Genomic DNA, 20,232 nt, shown 5'->3' with positions numbered 1-20,232 from the left:
AAGCAGCATTAGGGTTTTTCCAAATGTAACAGGCTAATCTTACCCTTGTATCATAGGAATGTTATTTCTCTGAAGCTTTTGAATGTCTAGAGAAAGATACCATATGTTAGGGAATTGCTAAACATCGCATTTATTTCCTACCCCTGCTTTTTTGAATTATCTTTAATTACAATGAGTAATGAGTTCCTCACTTCTTCCAGTTATCTCTGATAATAACTACCTGGGAAGTGAAGAAAATCTACCTGTAGAAGTGGAGGTTCTGTGTATAGAAAACTAGCCCCTACCTGCACTCAGACCTGCTGCCTTTGCATGCGGAGGGAGCATGAACGGTGACTTGGGAGACCCACTGCATTGTGTAAAGTCTAAGATATTCAAGGAGTTTGTCATCCCACAGTTAAAGCTTGGCAGTGTCAGGTCCTAATTTATTTGAAAGGGACCGAACTAGTTAAATCTGAAAAGTGTTAGCCAAGGGTGCCACAGCCAGCTACAAATGAAGCTTTTCGTAAGTGAAAGAAAACCTTCGTGTGTCCCTAATAGTCGGTTTCTGGGTTAGTCCCTGGTTGTGCCAGAGTTTTATGGTGTATGGGGAGGATTGGTCTTAATGATTTTGAAACTTTGAATCAGAAAAGCTAAATCCTCTGTGGTACAAAATTGGAAACTTTTATCTTACGTTTGAAGAATGATTCTTTGTTAGGATTTAGAGATTCTCATTTGTTTTACTCCTTAGACTGTAGCTAGGATGTTAATTAGGTAGTACAAGTTAAAAATATTTGCATAAGTTTTTTTTTTTTATTAATCTTTGTTCTCTTAATGTTACAATGGTGCACACTTTTTCCAGCCTTAGATTTTCCATTTGTAAAGATAACCTTGTATTTTACTGGGGGAAATATAAGTACTGTGAACTCTGACACAATCATTGTCCATTCATTCAATGAATACTTAATCATTAGCCTTTGGTGCGCCAGCCCCAGTGCTAGGGAATCACTATTAGAAAAAGTGAGAAAGCTAATGTTTAAAAAGCCTACTGAAAAATGCTGGTATGGAGATATGCAGAAGGAAGCATAAAGAAGAGGCACCTAGTGAGGCTTAGGGTGAAGGGCTGCTAAGGTAAAGGGGGAGGGACCTCAAGGAATGTTGGGCCATGGGAGCCAACTCTTAAAGGATGAGAGATGTTCCCAAGGAGATGAGAAGAATGGTGTTCCAGACAGAAGGCTGCGCAAAAACAAACAGAGCATGAGAGGAACTTTTGAGGGACTCTAGATAGTTTGGTTAGAGTGAAAGTTTGGTTAGATGTGAGAATGTGTGTACCAGTGAAGCTGAGGATGTAGGTGTGATGCCTGGGTTCTTGTTCATGAAGCGGAAGAATGAGCTTCACAAACACTCGAGGTAGGAGAGCAAGGTACAGGCTTTTATTTAGAGGTAAAGTGAAAGGACAGAGCTCCTGGCTCATGTCAGAGAGGGGACAAGAGAGACTGGGGTGGTGCGTTGTCTAGGGGTTTTATAGGCACTTAAGGATTTTTGAGAATAAGAAAAAAAGCTTAGGGGTGTGGACTTGTTAAGTGGTCCTTGAATGTTTAGAATTAACTTAACACAAGCAACTTCCTGCTCTGATAATTTCTCCCTGAGATACCAGCATCTTGGTCTGGGGGCATATGAAACAAGGCCACCTGCCTAGACCCCAAGGTGGGCTGCGGTATTGTTTGCTAAAGAGTAAGTTAAGAATTTCTAACGTCTTAACTTCTTGGGTATTAAAATGCAATCTCATCTTTAAGGTAGAATCCTTGCCTTTTACTGTGTTGTTTATGGCTTGGCCTGCGTGCTAAATTAGTTGCCCAGTTTGCAAATCACCTCATCAGATCTGAAGGAGAAAAGACAGCACATAGGCTTGGGCCTTTTAGCATGTTAAAGTGAATTTTACACATGGTATAAATGATTAGCATAATAAAAACATGTGCTACTCTTTATCTGGGAAATATTAACTGATCTCACTGAAGAATGACTCTAGAGCTGAATGTTTAACACAGAGTTTTAGTAGGGGGTTTCCTTGTGTGTAGTTACATGGTTCTGACTGTAAATACTTTGCCCTGATTTTTCTGGAGGCCCTCACCCTACTCTGACGACACCCATGGTCCCTGTCTCAGGTGGTTGCTGCTTTATGAGGAGTTTTTGAATGCTATGATAAGAATATTCAGCTACATCCTACAGGGAACCTCCTCCTCACCAGACTCCCTCCTTCAGCATTTAAATAAGCTCAAGCCTCTGCCATCTTAGGAAGCAACCACTATATTTTGTCTCTGTGTGTAATTAAATGAAAACATTTCAGTCAAGCAGCTTTATACAATTCAGATTTTCCATTTTTCTTTTTCTCATTTAAATTGAGATACAATTGGACTCTTGCCTGTTTTCTCTCCCCTACTCTCCCCTACTGTGTGTTTTCCTCACTCTTCATTCTTTCCTCTGGAGTGGTGGGACCGAGCTAATGCTGCTAAGAGAGGGACTGTGGGTGTAGTCAGTGTAAGATAAATTCTAACCGAAATAAGCAGGTGACGAGAGGCAACAAAGGGCCAGGCAGTTTATTTGAGCGTAATCCCGGGTGATGTTCCTGGGATTGAGATGGACAATGTCCAGGCCCAATCAGGAGGAAGCACACAGGCAGGGGAAGTCATGCTCAGTAGGGCAGGCAGCGAGTTAAAGAAGGTAGGAGGAGGCAGAGCTTAGATTTACAGCGGCTCGAGAATTGGCTAGTTTAAGGCACATTTTTCAGGTTGGGAGGGGGCAGCAGCCAGGGACTTTGGCATGTTATCAGTGTCCTACGTGCTCACCCCTCCCTCCAACCTGACAGTCAGAGTAGGCTGAGGGCCTCTGGAAAAGCAAGGCAGGATATTTACAGTCGGAGCAATGTAAATGCAAGGAAACCCCCTACCAAAACTCTGTGTTAAACAATAAGCTCTAGAGTCATTCTTCAGTGAGATCTGTTAATAATCCCTAGATAAAGAAGAGTAGCACATGTTTTTATTATGCTAATCATTTATAATCATGTGTAAGGTTCACTTTAACATGCTAAAAGGCCCAAGCCTATGTACTGTCTTTCCTCCTTCAGATCTGATGAGGTGATTTGCAAACTGGGCAACTAATTTAGCGTGCAGACCCAGCCATAAAGAACATAGTAAAAGGCAGGAAGGATTCCACCTTAAAAATAAGATTGCATTTTAACACCCAGGAAGTTTAAGAAGTAAGATTCTTAACTTTTTAGCAAACAATACCTCAGCCCTCCTTAGGGGCTGGGCAGGTGGCCTTGTTTGATATGCTCCCAGACCAAGAGCTGGTATCTCAGGGAGAAATCTTCAGAGCAGGAAGTTGCTTGTGTTAAGTTAATTCTAAATATTCAGGGACCACTTAACAAGTCTCACCCCTAAGCCCTTTATCCTGTACCCAAAAATCCTCCACTGCCTCTAAAACCCCTAGACAATGCACCACTACAGGCTCTCTTGTCCCCTCCTGGTGTGAGCCAGGAGCTCTTTGCTTTCACTTTATCTCTGAATAAAAGCCTGTACCTTGCTCTCCTACCTTGAGTGTTTGCGAAGCTCAGTCGGCTCAGTGAACAAGAACCCTGACATCACTGCCATTATGTTGCTTTGGCTTCATGGGCTTCAGTGGATTCATTGGAGTTAGAAGTTTAAGTAATATTAATCAAGGCTAATGAATAGATTAATATATCTAAAATTGCTAAGACATCGTTAGGAAGTACATGTATTGAAATAGGGTTTAGGTTATGGCTAGAGCACTAAGGTGCTGGTGTGCATTTTTTAACTTGATGTCAGACCTTTGTGGAGTAAATGAAATTTCATATTAAGTCCAAATGTATCTATGATCTATCCCACTGTGCTTTCCTAGTCCATCTTTGATTTAGCAATTACAAAACCAACTCTTATAGGACTAGAAGAAGTATAAACATGAGCATGTAAAAAAAATCACAGTATGTCATCACACTGGTCAGATTTACTGTGCCTAATACATATTTTCTCTATTTTGCCAAATAGTGCCTCCTGTAATCTGGTTTCTCAAATGGTCATTAGAATAGATTATAGCAAGTTCGAATCATCATAGTATACTGAGGGAATGTAGATTTTGCCAGAGTCCCTAAAAAAGATTTTTAAAAACTTTGTAGACTATTGCTAATTTGAAAGAATTTGTAACATCAAAAATAAAAAACGCTGAGTGTGGTTGATAGCATTTTAATACTTGTCTTTTTTTTACCTAAAAAATATAGAATCTTATATTGTTAGACAGTGAACAAAACCATTCTCTAAAAGACTGGGTTCAGGCAGAGAAAGACAAATACCAAATGATTTCCCTCATTGGTGTGTAACAACGAAGCAAAACTGAAGGAACATAATAGTAACAGACACAGACTCCAAGAATGGACTAGCGGTTACCAAAAGGGGAGGAGGAGGGAGGGAGGGAGAGGGGATTGTGGGGTATCATGATTGGTGCACATGGTGTGTGTGCGGTCACGGGGAACAGTGTAGCTCAGAGAAGACAAATAGGGACTCTGGCATCTTACTATACTGATGGACAGTGACTGCAATGGGGTATGGGGAGGGACTCAATAATAAGAGTGAATGTAATAACCATGTTATTTTTCTTGTAAAACCTTCATAAGAGTGTATATCAATGATACCTTAAAAAATAAAATAAATGAATGACATAATAAAAAAAAAAGACCGGGTTGAAGGGTAGAAGCATATATAATTTTGCTAGTGTGAAAGGAGTTATACTATTTTGAATTTCCACAATTTATAAAAGTGCCTTTTTACCAAAGTCTCTCCAAAGGTTTGTTGTCAAGCTTTTGGATTTTTGCCATTGTGGTGGGTAAGAAGTGGTATCTCCATGTAATTTTGATTCAACATCTTTTTATGCTCCACGCTGATGATAGCCTACATTAACATGTAAAGAAAGAAACTTGCCATTAGTCATCTAAAATTTAATGAGTTGGCTCTGGCTGCCAAGCTGTGCAGGTCACTTAGGTTTGTAGTAAGGAGTAAGATAGATTTGTTAAGACAGCTACTATATTGATAAAATATCAATTTGAAAAAAATGGTTGGTTTGTTATGCTCAACATGGTGTAGTAAATATGTATGGACGAAAAAATATATCTCATACTTGTAAAATGCTTTATAATTGATAAAGTACTTTTATAGTCATTGTCTAGTTTGACTATTTGACTATCATAATCCCTGAGAGATAGGACATACTATGCTCATTTTGTAGAGTGGGAAACTAATATTTTTTAAGATTGAGATTTTCTGGTTCAACACAGCAAATGGTAGAGCTGGGTTTAATCAAACTTCTGACCTCCCTATGGAGATCATTCTATGCTTTATTGTCCTAGTGTTTGCTGAAGAATGCAGGACCTGTCTGACACAGGAGGTGGCAGTGTTCTTTTACTGTTCGCTGGGATTCACTTTTCCATTGGGTACTTAAAAGGAAGTGGAAATTGTGTTCTTTGAGCTAACATTCTTGAAGATGAATTGTGTTTAGTTATTAAAGATAAAAAGATTATTAAAGCTTCCTAGGACCTCACAATATGGGTTCAAAAGGTACAGTCAAGTGGAGTTAAAAGCTTAAAAAATTCTGTGTATAATGCTGGGAGAACACACATTTATTACGAATCTTTTGAGGTTATGTCTCTTTAGTGCAATAATGGGAATTTTATGGAGCACACAGATGAGAGGTACAAGTAAATTCAAGCTCTCTGATTAAGTAATGACACAAAAATAAGCAATATAATGAAAACAATATATACCATAAATATAAAGGAAAAAGGTCCTCGATGTCCTAATGTGCCATTCCATCACTGTCAACACTATTTTCAACATATTTAATAAACAATATCTTGTCAGATGTAAATTTAATGTTTGAGATACTCCATTCATTCATGTAACAAATATTTTTTTTTGACTTTTTTTTAATGTGCAAAGTAAAATTTTTTTATTGATGTAAGTAAAATTTATCTAGAGATTTTTTTTTTAGTGAAAGACAACCATTTTCATAATAGTACACATATAAAAACAGCTTTATGTACATGAGCTCATACATGTAGTCTGTGACCTATTTTATTCAACCATTAAGCATGAAATCTCTTTGAATCCATAAATATATGGGAACATTATCATCATTAATGACTGCATAGTATTCCTCCGAGTATATATATCATAACTCATTTAGCCAGTTCTCTACAAGGCTGTTTCAAATTTGTGAAAGCTACTATACACAATGCTGAGATAAATGTTCTTGTGCATGTCTTTCACTACCTTTAGAAATATTTAAACAAGCATGTTGAATGTCTTCATGAAAAACAACAGAATAAAGATTCTGAAGTCATACTTAGAAAAATTGAAAATATACACAGCTTCTCTGTTCTCTATTTACATCTTAGGAAGTGGTTATCTTTACCCCCTATAGAATACAAGGACCTTGAAATGCTTTAATTTTGATCACCCCCTCATCCTTTCTCTTGTCTTTTATGATATTGTGCTCATATATATTGGATGTATCTTATTGATGTTATTGTTTTACTTTAATTTTTTTTTGAGAGGGTATCTCTCATATTTATTGATCAAATGGTTGTTAACAATAAAATTCAGTATAAGGGGGTCAATGCTCAATGTACAATCATTAATCCATCTCAAGCCTAACTCTCGTCAGTCTCCAATCTTCTGAAGCATAACGAACAAGTTCTTACATGGTGAACGAATTTTTACATAGTGAATAAATTCTTACATGGTGAACAGTACAAGGGCATTCATCACAGAAACTTTCGGTTTTGATCACGCATTATGAACTATAAACAATCAGGTCAAATATGAATATTCATTTGACTTTTATACTTGATTTATATGTTGATCCCACATTTCTCCCTTTATTATTATTATTATTTTTATTTTTAATAAAATGCTGAAGTGGTAGGTAGATGCAAGATAAAGGTAGAAAACATAGTTTAGTGTTGTAGGAGAGCAATTGTAGATGATCAGGTGTGTGCCTGTAGACTATGTGTTAATCCAAGCTAAACAAGGGCAATAAACCATCCACGGATGCAGATTTCTCTCAAAGCAGGGGGGATGAGGTTCTGAGCCTCACCTCTGTTGATCCCCAATTTCTCACCTGATGGCCCCCCTGTGACTGTGCCTGTCTTAGGTTGTTCCTCCCTTGAGGAATCTTACCCGTCTCTGGCTAACCAGTCATCTTCCAGGGCCATACACGGAAATGTAAAGTTGGTAAGTGAGAGAGAAGCCATATTGTTTGAAAAGGTTAGCTTTTTACTTCTTTGAAGATTTATGCCCTGTGGCTTCTATGCCCAGCACTTGTCTCAAGGTATCTTTACCACCTGGAGGAATTATGATACTCGGTAACTTCGATATGAGGCACGAATTCTATTTAAGGGTTGTAATTAGGAAGGAAGAAGAAAAGCTATAGAGGTAGCATATGGAAGAAAACATGGGAGGATTGATTATTTCTTTGACATATCTTCTTGTAGAGTACCTTAAGTATGTATAGGTTTTAAACTACTAACTAATTTGTACACACATATTAACATAATAGGAATACAGTGACATAAACAAAGCAAATCTATAATTACCATCCATCTCCAGTGAAGCCAAGAAAACCATTTAGGCACCCTAGGCATTTGTGAAAATTTGTCTATAATAGGATGGATATTGTCCAACTGTACTTGAACAGTCTGAGAGAAATCAGACAAAGCAGCCCATTTCTGGGATCTGTTCACCTCCCATATGTCCTTTTAACCGTAGATAGTCTATAGTCATAAGATTTTGGAGTGCTACACCTTGCACCCCTCCCAACTCCTGGTTGAGTTCCAACAGTACAGATCCGGTCAAATTCGTTGTCTCACTGTATGCACATGCCAGCCTAGACATCTCCCTCCTCATTCCAATGGCAAGTCCAGGAAACTGTGGGGTGGACGCAGCCACGACCGCAGCATCGCCCGGATCCCTGTGGAGGCTTTTTGATGATCATCTCCCGGCACGAGTCCTCCAGAGAGTGCTGATGCTGGAAGCTCCTCCTCATATTGTATCTTAGTTCATTTTCTGGGTATCCAAGCTAGGTCTTGATCTTCTGCATAGAAACAAACAGACCCTTTGCCCACACTTTGACATGCCCTCTATACCACTGTGCAGAACTCATTGGAGGTCAGCACACAGGGACTGCTTTTTTTTTTTTTTTTTTTAAGAGAAAGGAATATTCTCAGAAAAGAGTACCTCCATAGCTGATCATCTGACACCCTTTAAGTGATCAACATTAAGGATATTTAAAGCATGCGTTGATCTTTGATTTACCAATAGTTTTATCCTATCAAGCAGTAATCCCCCTTTTCTTTCTTTCTTTCTTTTCTTTTTTTTTTTAAATCTTTAATCTACACTTACATGAAGAGTACTATGTTTACTATGTTCTCCCCTATATCAGGTCCCCCCTAACAACCACATTACGGTTACTGTCCATCAGCTTAGCAAAATGTTGTAGAATCCCTACTTGTCCTCTCTGTGTTGTGCAGCCCACCCTCCCCTTTCTCCCTCCCACCCATGCATGCTAATCTTAATACCCCCCTTCTTCTTCCCCCCCCTTATCCCTCCCTGCCCACCCATCCTCCCCAGTTCCTTTCCCTTTGGTACCTGTTAGTCCATTTTTGGGTTCTGTAATTCCACTGCTGTTTTGTTCCTTCAGTTTTTCCTTTGTTCTTATACTCCTCAGATGAGTGAAATCATTTGGTATTTCTCTTTCTCCGCTTGGCTTATTTCACTGAGCATAATACTCTCCAGCTCCATCCATGTTGCTGCAAATGGTTGGATTTTTCCACTTCTTATGGCTGAGTAGTATTCCATTGTGTATATGTACCACATCTTCTTTATCCATTCATCTACCGATGGACATTTAGGTTGCTTCCAATTCTTGGCTATTGTAAATAGTGCTGCAATAAACATAGGGGTGCATCTGTCTTTCTCAAACTTGATTGCTGCGTTCTTAGGGTAAATTCCTAGGAGTGGAATTCCTGGGTCAAATGGTAGGTCTGTTTTGAGCATTTTGATGAACCTCCATACTGCTTTCCACAATGGTTGAACTAATTTACATTCCCACCAGCAGTGTAGGAGAGTTCCCCTTTCTCCACAGCCTCGCCAACATTTGTTGTTGTTTGTCTTTTGGATGGCAGCTATCCTTACTGGTGTGAGATGATACCTCATTGTAGTTTTAATTTGCATTTCTCTGATAATTAGCGATGTGGAGCATCTTTTCATGTGTCTCTTGGCCATCTGTATTTCTTTTTTAGAGAACTGTTCAGTTCCTCTGCCCATTTTTTAATTGGGTTATTTGTTTTTTGTTTGTTGAGGCGTGTGAGCTCTTTATATATTCTGGACGTCAAGCCTTTATCGGATGTGTCATTTTCAAATATATTCTCCCATACTGTAGGGTTCCTTTTTGTTCTATTGATGGTGTCTTTCGCTGTACAGAAGCTTTTCAGCTTAATGTAGTCCCACTTGCTCATTTTTGCTGTTTTCCTTGCCCGGGGAGATATGTTCAAGAAGAGGTCACTCATGTTTATGTCTAAGAGGTTTTTGCCTATGTTTTTTTCCAAGAGTTTAATGGTTTCATGACTTACATTCAAGTCTTTGATCCACTTTGAGTTTACCTTTGTATATGGGGTTAGACAATGGTCCAGTTTCATTCTCCTACATGTAGCTGTCCAGTTTTGCCAACACCATCTGTTGAAGAGACTGTCATTTTGCCATTGTATGTCCTTGGCTCCTTTATCAAATATTAATTGACTATATTTATTTGGGTTAATGTCTGGAGTCTCTAATCTGTTCCACTGGTCTGTGGCTCTGATCTTGTGCCAGTACCAAATTGTCTTGATTACTATGGCTTTGTAGTAGAGCTTGAAGTTGGGGAGTGAGATCCCCCCTACTTTATTCTTCTTTTTCAGAATTGCTTTGGCTATTCGGGGTCTTTGGTGTTTCCATATGAATTTTTGAATTATTTGTTCCAATTCATTGAAGAATGTTGCTGGTACTTTGAGAGGGATTGCATCAAATCAGTATATTGCTTTGGGCAGGATGGCCATTTTGACGATATTAATTCTTCCTAGCCATGAGCATGGGATGAGTTTCCATTTATTAGTGTCCCCTTTAATTTCTCTTAAGAGTGACTTGTAGTTTTCAGAGTATAAGTATTTCACTTCTTTGGTTAGGTTCTCCTAGGTATTTTATTCTTTTTGATGCAATGGTGAATGGAATTGTTTTCCTGATTTCTCTTTCTATTGATTCATTGTTAGTGTATAGGAAAGCTACAGATTTCTGTGTGTTAATTTTGTATCCTGCAACTCTGCTGTATTCCGATAGCAGTTCTAGTAGTTTTGGAGTGGAGTCTTTAGGGTTTTTTATGTACAGTATCATATCATCTGCAAATAGTGACAGTTTAACAACTTCTTTACCAATCTGGATTCCTTGTATTTCTTTGTTTTGTCTGATTGCCGTGGCTAGGACCTCCAGTACTATGTTAAATAACAGTGGGGAGAGTGGGCATCCCTGTCTGGTTCCCGATCTCAGAGGAAATGCTTTCAGCTTCTCACTGTTCAGTATAATGCTGGCTGTGGGTTTATCATATATGGCCTTTATTATGTTGAGGTACTTGCCCTCTATTCCCATTTTGCGGAGAGTTTTTATCATGAATGGATGTTGAATTTTGTCAAATGCTTTTTCAGCATCTATGGAGATGATCATGTGGTTTTTGTCTTTCTTTTTGTTGATGTGGTGGATGATGTTGATGGATTTTCTAATGTTGTACCATCCTTGCATCCCTGGGATGAATCCCACTTGGTCATGGTGTATGATCCTTTTGATACACTGTTGAATTCTGTTTGCTAATATTTTATTGAGTATTTTTGCATCTACATTCATCAGGGATATTGGTCTGTAATTTTCTTTTTTGGTGGGGTCTTTGCCTGGTTTTGGTATTAGGGTGATGTTGGCTTCATAGAATGAGTTTGGGAGTATTCCCTCTTCTTCTATTTTTGGAACACTTAAAGGAGAATGGGTATTATGTCTTCTCTGTGTGTCTGATAAAATTCTGAGGTAAATCTGTCTGGCCCCGGGGTTTTGTTCTTGGGTAGTTTTTTGATTACTGTTTCAATTTCTTTGCTCGTAATTGGTTTGTTGAACTTTTGTGTTTCTTCCTTGGTCAGTCTTGGGAGGTTGTATTTTTCTAGGAAGTTGTCCATTTCTTCTAGGTTTTCCAGCTTGTTGGCATATAGGTTTTCATAGTAGTCTTTAATAATTCTTTGTATTTCTGTGGAATCTGTCGTGATTTTTCCATTCTCATTTCTGATTATGTTGATTAGTGTTGATTCTCTTTTTCTCTTAATAAGTTGGGCTAGAGGCTTATCTATTTTGTTTATTCTCTCAAAGAACCAGCTCTTGGTTTCGTTGATTTTTGCTATTGTTTTATTCTTCTCAATTTTGTTTATTTCTTCTCTGATCTTTATTATGTCCCTCCTTCTGCTGACTTTAGGCCTCATTTGTTCTTCTTTTTCCAGTTTTGATAATTGTGATGTTAGACTATTCATTTGGGATTGTTCTTCCTTCTTCAAGTGTGCTGGATTGCTATATACTTTCCTCTTAAGACTGCTTTCGCTGCGTCCCACAGAAGTTGGGGCTTAGTGTTGTTGTTGTCATTTGTTTCTATATATTCCTTGATCTCTATTTTGATTTGTTCATTGATCCATTGATTATTTAGTAGGATGTTGTTAAGCCTCCATGTGTTTGTGAGCCTTTTTGTTTTCTTTGTAGAATTTATTTCTACTTGTGGTCTGAAAAATTGGTTGGTAGAATTTCAATATTTTGGAATTTACTGAGGCTCTTTTTGAGAGCTAGTATGTGGTCTATTCTGGAGAATGTTCCATGTGCACTTGAGAAGAATGTACATCCTGTTGCTTTTGGATGTAGAGTTCTATAGATGTGTATTAGGTCCATCTGTTCTAGTGTGTTGTTCAGCGCCTGTGTGTCCTTACTTATTTTCTGCCCGGTGGATCTATCCTTTGGGGTGAGTGGTGTGTTGAAGTCTCCCAGAATGAATGCATTGCAGTCTTTTTCCCTCTTTAGTTCTGTTAGTATTTGCTTCAGATATGCTGGTGCTCCTGTATTGGGTGCATATATATTTAGAATGGTTATATCCTCTTGTTGGACTGAGCCCTTTATCATTATGTAGTATCCTTCTTTATCTCTTGTTACTTTCTTTGTTTTGAAGTCTATTTTGTCTGATATTAGTACTGCAACCCCTGCTTTCTTCTCACTGTTGTTTACCTGAAATATGTTTTTCCATCCCTTGGCTTTTAGTCTATGCTTGTCTTTGGGTTTAAGGTGAGTTTCTTGTAAGCAGCATATACATGGGTCTTGCTTTTTTATCCATTCTGTTACTCTGTGTCTTTTGATTGGTGCATTAAGTCCATTTACATTTAGGGTGACTATTGAGAGATATGTACTTATTGCCATTGCAGGCTTTAGATTCGTGGTTACCAAAGGTTCAAGGTTAGCTTCTTTAGTATCTTACTGCCTAACTTAGCTCACTTATTGAGCTGTTATATACACTGTCTGGAGATTGTTTTCTTCTCTCCCTTCTTATTCCTCCTCCTCCATTCTTCATATGTTGTGTGTTTTGTTCTGTGCTCTTTTTAGGAGTGGTCCCATCTAGAGCAGTCCCTGTAGGATGCCCTGTAGAGGTGGTTTGTGGGAAGCAAAATCCCTCAGCTTTTGCTTGTCTGGGAATTGTTTAATCCCGCCATCATATTTAAATGATAGTCGTGCTGGATACAGTATCCTTGGTTCAAGGCCCTTCTGTTTCATTGCATTAAATATATCATGCCATTCTCTTCTGGCCTGTAGGGTTTCCGGTGAGAAGTCTGATGTTAGCCTGATGGGTTTTCCTTTATAGGTGACCTTTTTCTCTCTAGCTGCCTTTAAAACTCTTTCCTTGTCCTTGATCCTTGCCATTTTAATTACTATGTGTCTTGGTGTTGTCCTCCTTGGATCCTTTCTGTTGGGGGTTCTGTGTAATTCCATGGTCTGTTTGATTATTTCCTTCCCCAGTTTGGGGAAGTTTTCAGCAATTATTTCTTCAAAGAGACTTTCTATCCCTTTTCCTCTTTCTTCTTCTTCTGGTACCCCTATAATATGAATATTATTCCTTTTGGTTTGGTCACATAGTTCTCTTAGTGTTGTTTCATTCCTGGAGATCCTTTTATCTCTCTCTATGTCAGCTTCTTTACGTTCCTGTTCTCTGGCTTCTATTCCTTCAATGGCCTCTTGCATCTTTTCCATTCTGCATATAAATCCTTCCAGGGATTGTATCACTTCTGTGATCTCCTTCCTGACATCTGTGATCTCCTCCGGACTTCATCCCATTGCTCTTGCATTTTTCTCTGTATCTCATCCCATTGCTCTTGCATTTTTCTCTGCATCTCTGTCATCATGTTCATGATTTTTATTTTGAATTCTTTTTCAGAAGGACTGGTTAGGTCTGTCTCCTTCTCAGGTGTTGTCTCTGTGATCTTTGTCTGCCTGTAGTTTTGCCTTTTCATGGTGATAGAGATAGTTTGCCGACCTGGTACGAGTGACCGCTGGAAGAGCTTCCCTTCTTGTTGGTTTGTGGCCTTCCTCCTCTGGGAGAACAGCGACCTCTAGTGGCTTGTGCTGGGCAGCTGTGCTCAGAGAGGGCTTCTGCTACCTGCCCTTTTGCTATGGAGTTTATGTCTGCTGTTGCTGTGGGTGTGGCCTGGCTGGGGCTCCAAAGTGGTGGAGCCCCGTTGGAGGGGGAGCGGCCGGGAGGCTATTTATCTCCGTAAGGGGCCTCTGTGCTCCCTGTTGCCCAGGGGGTTAGAGTGCCCAGAGATCCCCAGATTCGCTGCCTCTGGTCTAAGTGTCCTGTCCTGCCCCTTTAAGAGTTCCAAAAAGCACTCTCCAAACCAAATCAACAACAGAACAATGAGAGAGGGAACAGAAAAAAAAAAAAAAAAAGGAAAAACACGCGATTTTTTTTTTTTTTTCCTCAGGCGCTGGTCCCAGGCACCAGCTCACTGGTCCTGCTGCCCTGCCTCCCTAGCACCAGGGTCCCTGTCCCTTCAAGGCTTCCAAAAAGCACCCGCCCACCGGTCCCGCTGGGAAAAACGCGCGATATTCTGTCTTCAGGCACCGGTCCCAGGCACCCTCTCACCGGTCCTGCTGCTCTGCCTCCCTAGCACCGGGGTCCCTGTACCTTTAAGGCTTACAAAAAACACTCACCAAAAAGAGAAAAAAAAAAAGGGGGGAAAACGTGCGATTTCCTCCGTCCTCAGGCACCGGTCTCAGGCACCCGCCCACCGGTCCCGCAGGGAAAAATGCGCGATATTCTTTGTCCTCAGGTGCCGGTCCCAGGCACCCGCTCACCGGTCCTGCTGCTCTGCCTCCCTAGCACCAGGGTCCCTGTCCCTTTAAGGCTTCTAAAAAGCACTCGCCAAAAAGAGAAAAAAAGGGGAAAAACGCGCGATTTCTTCCTTCCTCGGGCGCCGGTCTCATGCACCCGCCCTCTGGTCCCGCAGGGAAAAACACGGGATAGTCTTTGTCCTCAGGTGCCGGTCCCAGGCACCCGCTCACCAGTCCTGCCGCCCTGCCTCCCTAGCACCGGGGTCCCTGTCCCTTTGAGGCTTCCAAAAAGCACTCGCCAAAAAGAGAAAAAAAAAAGGGGAAAAGCGCGCAATTTCCTCCGTCCTCAGGCGCCGGTCTCAGGCACCCGCCCACCGGTCCCGTAGGGAGAAACGCGCGATCTTTGTCCTCAGGCGCAGGTCCCAGGCACCGCTCACCAGTCCCGCCGCCCTGCCTCCCTAGCAACGGGGTCCCTGTCCCTTTAAGGCTTCCAAAAAAAGCACTCGCCAAAAAAAGAAAAAAAAAACCGCTCCGGTTTCTTTCCACCCTCCAGGATCTGGGGGGAGGGGCGCTCGGGTCCCGCCCGGCCGGGGCTTGTATCTTACCCCCTTCGCAAGGTGCTGGGTTCTTGCATGTGTGGATGTGGTCTGGATGTTGTCCTGTGTCCTCTGGTCTCTATTTTAGGAAGAGTTTTGTTTGTTATATTTTCATAGCTCTATGTGTTTTGGGGAGGAGATTTCCACTGCTATACTCACGCTGCCATCTTGGCTCCGCCTCTGTAACAAATATTTTTAAATTTTAAATTAGCCGGATACTGTTAAATGCTAGGGATGTAATGGTGTACACCAAACAGTCAAAGTCTCTTTCCTCATCAAACTTAGGCTTCTGGTAAACCCTACTCATGACTACTGGCCATATAAATGATGCATATTTACATTTTTTTTTAGTACTAGACACCTAGCCATAATGATATGGTTGATTACTGGTTTTCAGCTGTTGGACTTAACCAACAGGCAGTACAAGGAAGACTAAATTATGATTTCAGAACAAAATGTAACATGAATCTTCAAAATGCAAAACTAAAAGTCAGACGAATAGGGTTAGGAGAAGGAAAGAAGTCAGCAGGAAGAAGAGGTAGGGTTGCTGATAAGAAGTGAAGAAATATTGCCTATAGAAGATGGAAGAATAGATAAATGTATTGTTTTTATTTAAGTTTATATGAATGGGTGTCTTAGTCTGTTTGGCCACTGTAACAAAACACCATAGATTGGGTAGCTTATGAACACAGGAGAAATTTGCTTCTCCATTAGAGAAAGGAAGTCTGACATCAATTTGCTACCATGATCAAATGAGGCTGGCCTCTCCCAGGTTCAGACTCCTTGTATCCACACAAATGGAAGGGGGTAGTGGGACCTGTGGGATTTTTAATTTTTTGATTTTTTATTAAGGTATTATTGATATACACTCTTATGAAAGTTTCACATGAATAAACAATGTGGTTACTACAGTTACCCATATTATCAAGTCCCCACCCATACCCCATTGCGGTCACTGTCCATCAGTGTAGTAAGATGCCACAGATTCACTATTTGCTTTCTCTGTGCTACACTGTTTTCCCTGTGACCGCCCCCCCATACCATGTGTACTAAACATAAGACCCCACAATCCCCATCTCCCTCCCTCCTAACCCACCCTCCCACACCCCTCCCCTTTGGTAACCACTACTCCCTTTTTTGGAGTCTCTGAATCTGCTGCTATTTTGTTCCTTCAGTTTTGCTTCCTTCTTATACTCCACAAATGAGGGAAATCATTTGGTACTTGTCTTCCTCTGCCTGGCTTATTTCACTGAGCATAATGTCCTCTAGCTCTATCCATGTTGTTGCAAATGGTAGGATTTGTTTCTTTCTATGGCCAAATAGTATTCCATTGTGTATATGTACCACATCTTCTTTATCCATTGATCTACTGATGGACACTTAGGTTGCTTCCATATCTTGGCTATTATAAATAGTGCTGCGATAAACATAGGGGTGCCCATGTCTTTTTGAATCTGAGAAGTTGTATTCTTTGGGTGAATTCCAAGGAGTGGAATTCCAGGTCAAATGGTATATCTATTTTTACTTTTTTGAGGAACCTCCATATTGCTTTACACAGTGGTTGAACTAGCTTATATTCCCACCAGCAATGTAGGAGGGTTCCCCTTTCTCTGCATCCTTACCAGCATTTGTTGTTCTTAGTCTTTTCGATGCTAGCCATCCTTACTAGTGTTAGGTGATATCTCATTGTGGTTTTAATTTGCATTTCTCTGATGATTAGTGATGTGGAGCATCTTTTCATGTGTCTGTTGGTGATCTGAATTTCTTCTTTGGAGAATTGTCTCTTCATAGCCTCTGCCCATTTTTTTAATCGGGTTATTTGCTTTTTGGTTGTTGAGGCGTGTGAGTTCTTTATATATTTTGGATGTTAACTTCTTGTTGGATATGTCATTCACAATTCTCCCATACTGTAGGATGCCTTTTTGTTCTATTGATGGTGTCCTTTGCTGTACAGAAACTTCTTAGTTTGATGTAGTCCCATGTGTTCATTTGTGCTTTTGTTTCCCTTGCTCAAGGAGATGCGTTCAGGAAGAAGTTGCTCATGCTTATTATTCAGGAGATGTTTGCCTAGTCTTCTAAGAGTCTTATGGTTTCATGACTTACATTCAGGTCTTTGATCCATTTCAGGTTTACTTTTGTGTATGGGGTTAAACAATAATCCAGTTTCATTCTCTTTCATGTAGCTGCCCAGTTTTGCCAACACCAGTTGTTGAAGAGGCTGTCATTTCCCCATTGTATGTCCATGGCTCCTTTATCATATATTAATTGACCATATATATAGTTGGATTTATATCAGGGCTCTATAGTCTGTTCTCTTGCTCTATGGTTCTCTTCTTGTGCCAGTACCAAATTGTCTAGATTACTATGGCTTTGCAGTAGAGCTTGAAGTTGGGGAGCATAGTCCCCCCAGCTTTGTTTTTCCTTCTAAGGATTGCTTTGGCTATTCAGGGTCTCTTGTGGTTCCATATGAATTTTAGAATGATTTCCTCTACTTCATTGAAGAATGCTGTTGGTATTTTGATAGGAATTACTTTGAATCTGTAGATTGCCTTAGGGAGGATGGCCATTTTGACAATATTAACTTTTCCTATACATGAGCACGGGATGTGTTTCCATTTATTGGTATCTTCTTTAATTTCTCTCATGAGTGTCTTGTAGTTTTCAGAGTATACATCTTTCACTTCCTTGGTTAAGGTTTATTCCTAGGTATTTTATTCTTTTTGATGCAACTGTGAATGGAATTGTTTTCCTGATATCTCTTTCTGCTAGTTCATCATTAATGTATAGGAAAGCAGCAGATTTCTGCATATTAACTTTGTATCCTGCAACTTTGCTGAATTCAGATATTAGATCTAGTAGTTTTGGAGTGGATTCTTTAGGGTTTTTTGCATACAATATCATGTAATCTGCAAACAGTGACCGTTTAACTTCTTCCTTACCAACCTGGATGCCTTTTATTTCTTTGTTTTCTCTGCCGTGGCTAGGACCTCCAGTATTATGTTGAATAGAAGTGGGGAAAGTGGGCATCCTTATCAAGTTCTCGATCTTTAAGGAAAAGCTTTCAGCTTCTCACTGTTAAGTATAATGTTGGTTATAGGTTTGTCATATATGGCCTTTACTATATAGAGGTACTTGCCCTCTGTACTCATTTTGTTGAGAGTTTTTATCATGAATGGATGTCGAATTTTGTCAAATGCTTTTTCAGCATCTATGGAGATGATCATGTGGTTTTTGTCCTTTTTGTTGATGTGGTGGATGATGTTGATGGATTTTCTAATGTTGTACCATCCTTGAATCCCTGGAATAAATCCTACTTGATCATGATGGATGATCTTTTTGATGTATTTTTTTTTTATTTGGCTTGCAAATATTTCGTTGAGTATTTTTGCATCTATGTTCACCAGGGATATTGGTCTGTAATTTTCTTTTTTTGTGCTGTCTTTGCCTGGTTTTGGTGTTAGAGTGATGCTGGCCTCATAGAATGAGTTTGGAAGTATTCCCTCTTCTTCTACTATTTGGAAAACTTTATGGAGGATTGGTCTTCCCTAAATGTTCGATAAAATTCAGCAGTGAAGCCATCTGGTACATGAGTTTTGTTCTTAGGTAGTTTTTCAATTACCAGTTCAATTTCGTTGCTTGTAATCGGTCTGTTCAGATTTTCCGTTTCTTTCTGGGTCAGCTTTGGAGTGTTGTATTTTTCTAAAAGTTGTCCACTTCTTCTGGGTTATCCACTTTGTTGTCATATAATTTTTCATAGTATTCTCTCATAATTCCTTGTATTTCTGTGGTGTCCATAGTGATTTGTCCTTTATCATTTCTGATTCTGTTTGTGTGTGTGTAGACTCTTTTTTTCTTGATAAGTCTGTCTCTGGGTTTATATATTTTGTTTATTTTCGCAAAGAACCTATTTTCTCAAAGAACCAGCTCTTGCTTTCATTGATTCTTTCTATTGTTTTATTCTTATCAATTTTATTTATATCTGTTCTAATCTTTATGATATCCCTCCTTCTACTGAACTTGGGCCTCGTTTGTTCTTCTTTTTCTAGTTTCGCTAGTTGTGAGTTTAGACTGTTCATTGGGACTGTTCTGCTTTCCTGAGGTAGGCCTGCACTGCAATATACTTTCCTCTTAGGATGGCCTTCGCTGCATCTCATAGATTCTTGTGGTGTTGAGTTATTGTTGTCATTTCTCTCCATATACTGCTTGATCTGTTTTTATTTGGTCACTGATCCATTGGTTATTTAGGAGCATGTTGTAAAGCCTCCATTTGTCTGTGAGATTTTTCATTTTCTTTGCATAATTTATTTCTACCTTCATACTTTTGTGGTCTGAGAAACTGGTTGGTACAATTTGAGTCTTCATTAATTTACCAAGGCTCTTATTGCTTCCTAGTATATGATCTATTCTTGAAAATGTTCCATGTGCACTTGAGAAGAATGTGTATGCTGCTGCTTTTGGGTGTAGAGTTCTGTAGATGTCTCTTAGGTCCATCTGTTCTAATGTGTTGTTCAATGCCTCTGTCTCCTTACTTATTTTCTGTCTGGTTGATCTGTCCTTCAGAGTGAGTGGAGTGTTGAAGTCTCCTAGAATGAATGCACTGCATTCTATTTCCCCGTTTAATTCTGTTAGTATTTGTTTCACATATATACATGTTCCTGTATTGGGCGCATAGATATTTATAATGATTATATCTTCTTGCTGGATTGACCCCTTAATCATTATGTAATGTCCTTCTTTGTCTGTTGTGACTTTCTTTGTTTTGAAGTCTATTTTGTCTGATACAAGTACTACAACTCCTGCTTTTTTCTCTCTATTAGTTGCATGAAATATCTTTTTTACATCCCTTCACTTTTAGTCTGTGTATGTCTTTGGGTTTAAAGTGAGTCTCTTATAGGCCATGTATAGATGGGTCTTGTGTTTTTATCCATTCAGTGACTCTATGTCTTTTGATTGATGTATTCAGTCCATTTACATTTAGGGTGGTTATGGATAGGTATGTACTTATTGCCATTGCAGGCTTTAGATTCGTGGTTACCAAAGGTTCAAGGGTAACTTCCTTACTATCTAAGAGTCTAACCTCACTCACTTAATATGCTATAACAAACACAATCTAAAGGTTCTTTTTTTCCTCCTCCTTTTTCTTCCTCCTCCATTCTTTATGCGTTAGGTAT

The 20,232-nt window shown here is 39.6% G+C and overlaps 1 protein-coding gene and 1 long non-coding RNA gene across 2 annotated transcripts in view; both read left to right on the top strand.

The window, feature by feature from the left end:
- The window catches only part of LOC118970647 (uncharacterized), a 455,888-nt gene that overhangs the window by 299,034 nt on the left and 136,622 nt on the right, over positions 1 to 20,232 (top strand). The window lies entirely within an intron of this gene.
- The window catches only part of RBMS2 (RNA binding motif single stranded interacting protein 2), a 67,585-nt gene that overhangs the window by 1,088 nt on the left and 46,265 nt on the right, over positions 1 to 20,232 (top strand). The window lies entirely within an intron of this gene.

The sequence above is a fragment of the Manis javanica genome, chromosome 11, assembly GCF_040802235.1.
Source record: "Manis javanica isolate MJ-LG chromosome 11, MJ_LKY, whole genome shotgun sequence".
NCBI classification, from domain to species: Eukaryota; Metazoa; Chordata; class Mammalia; order Pholidota; family Manidae; genus Manis; species Manis javanica.
This window is presented reverse-complemented; position numbering and strand designations above follow the sequence as displayed.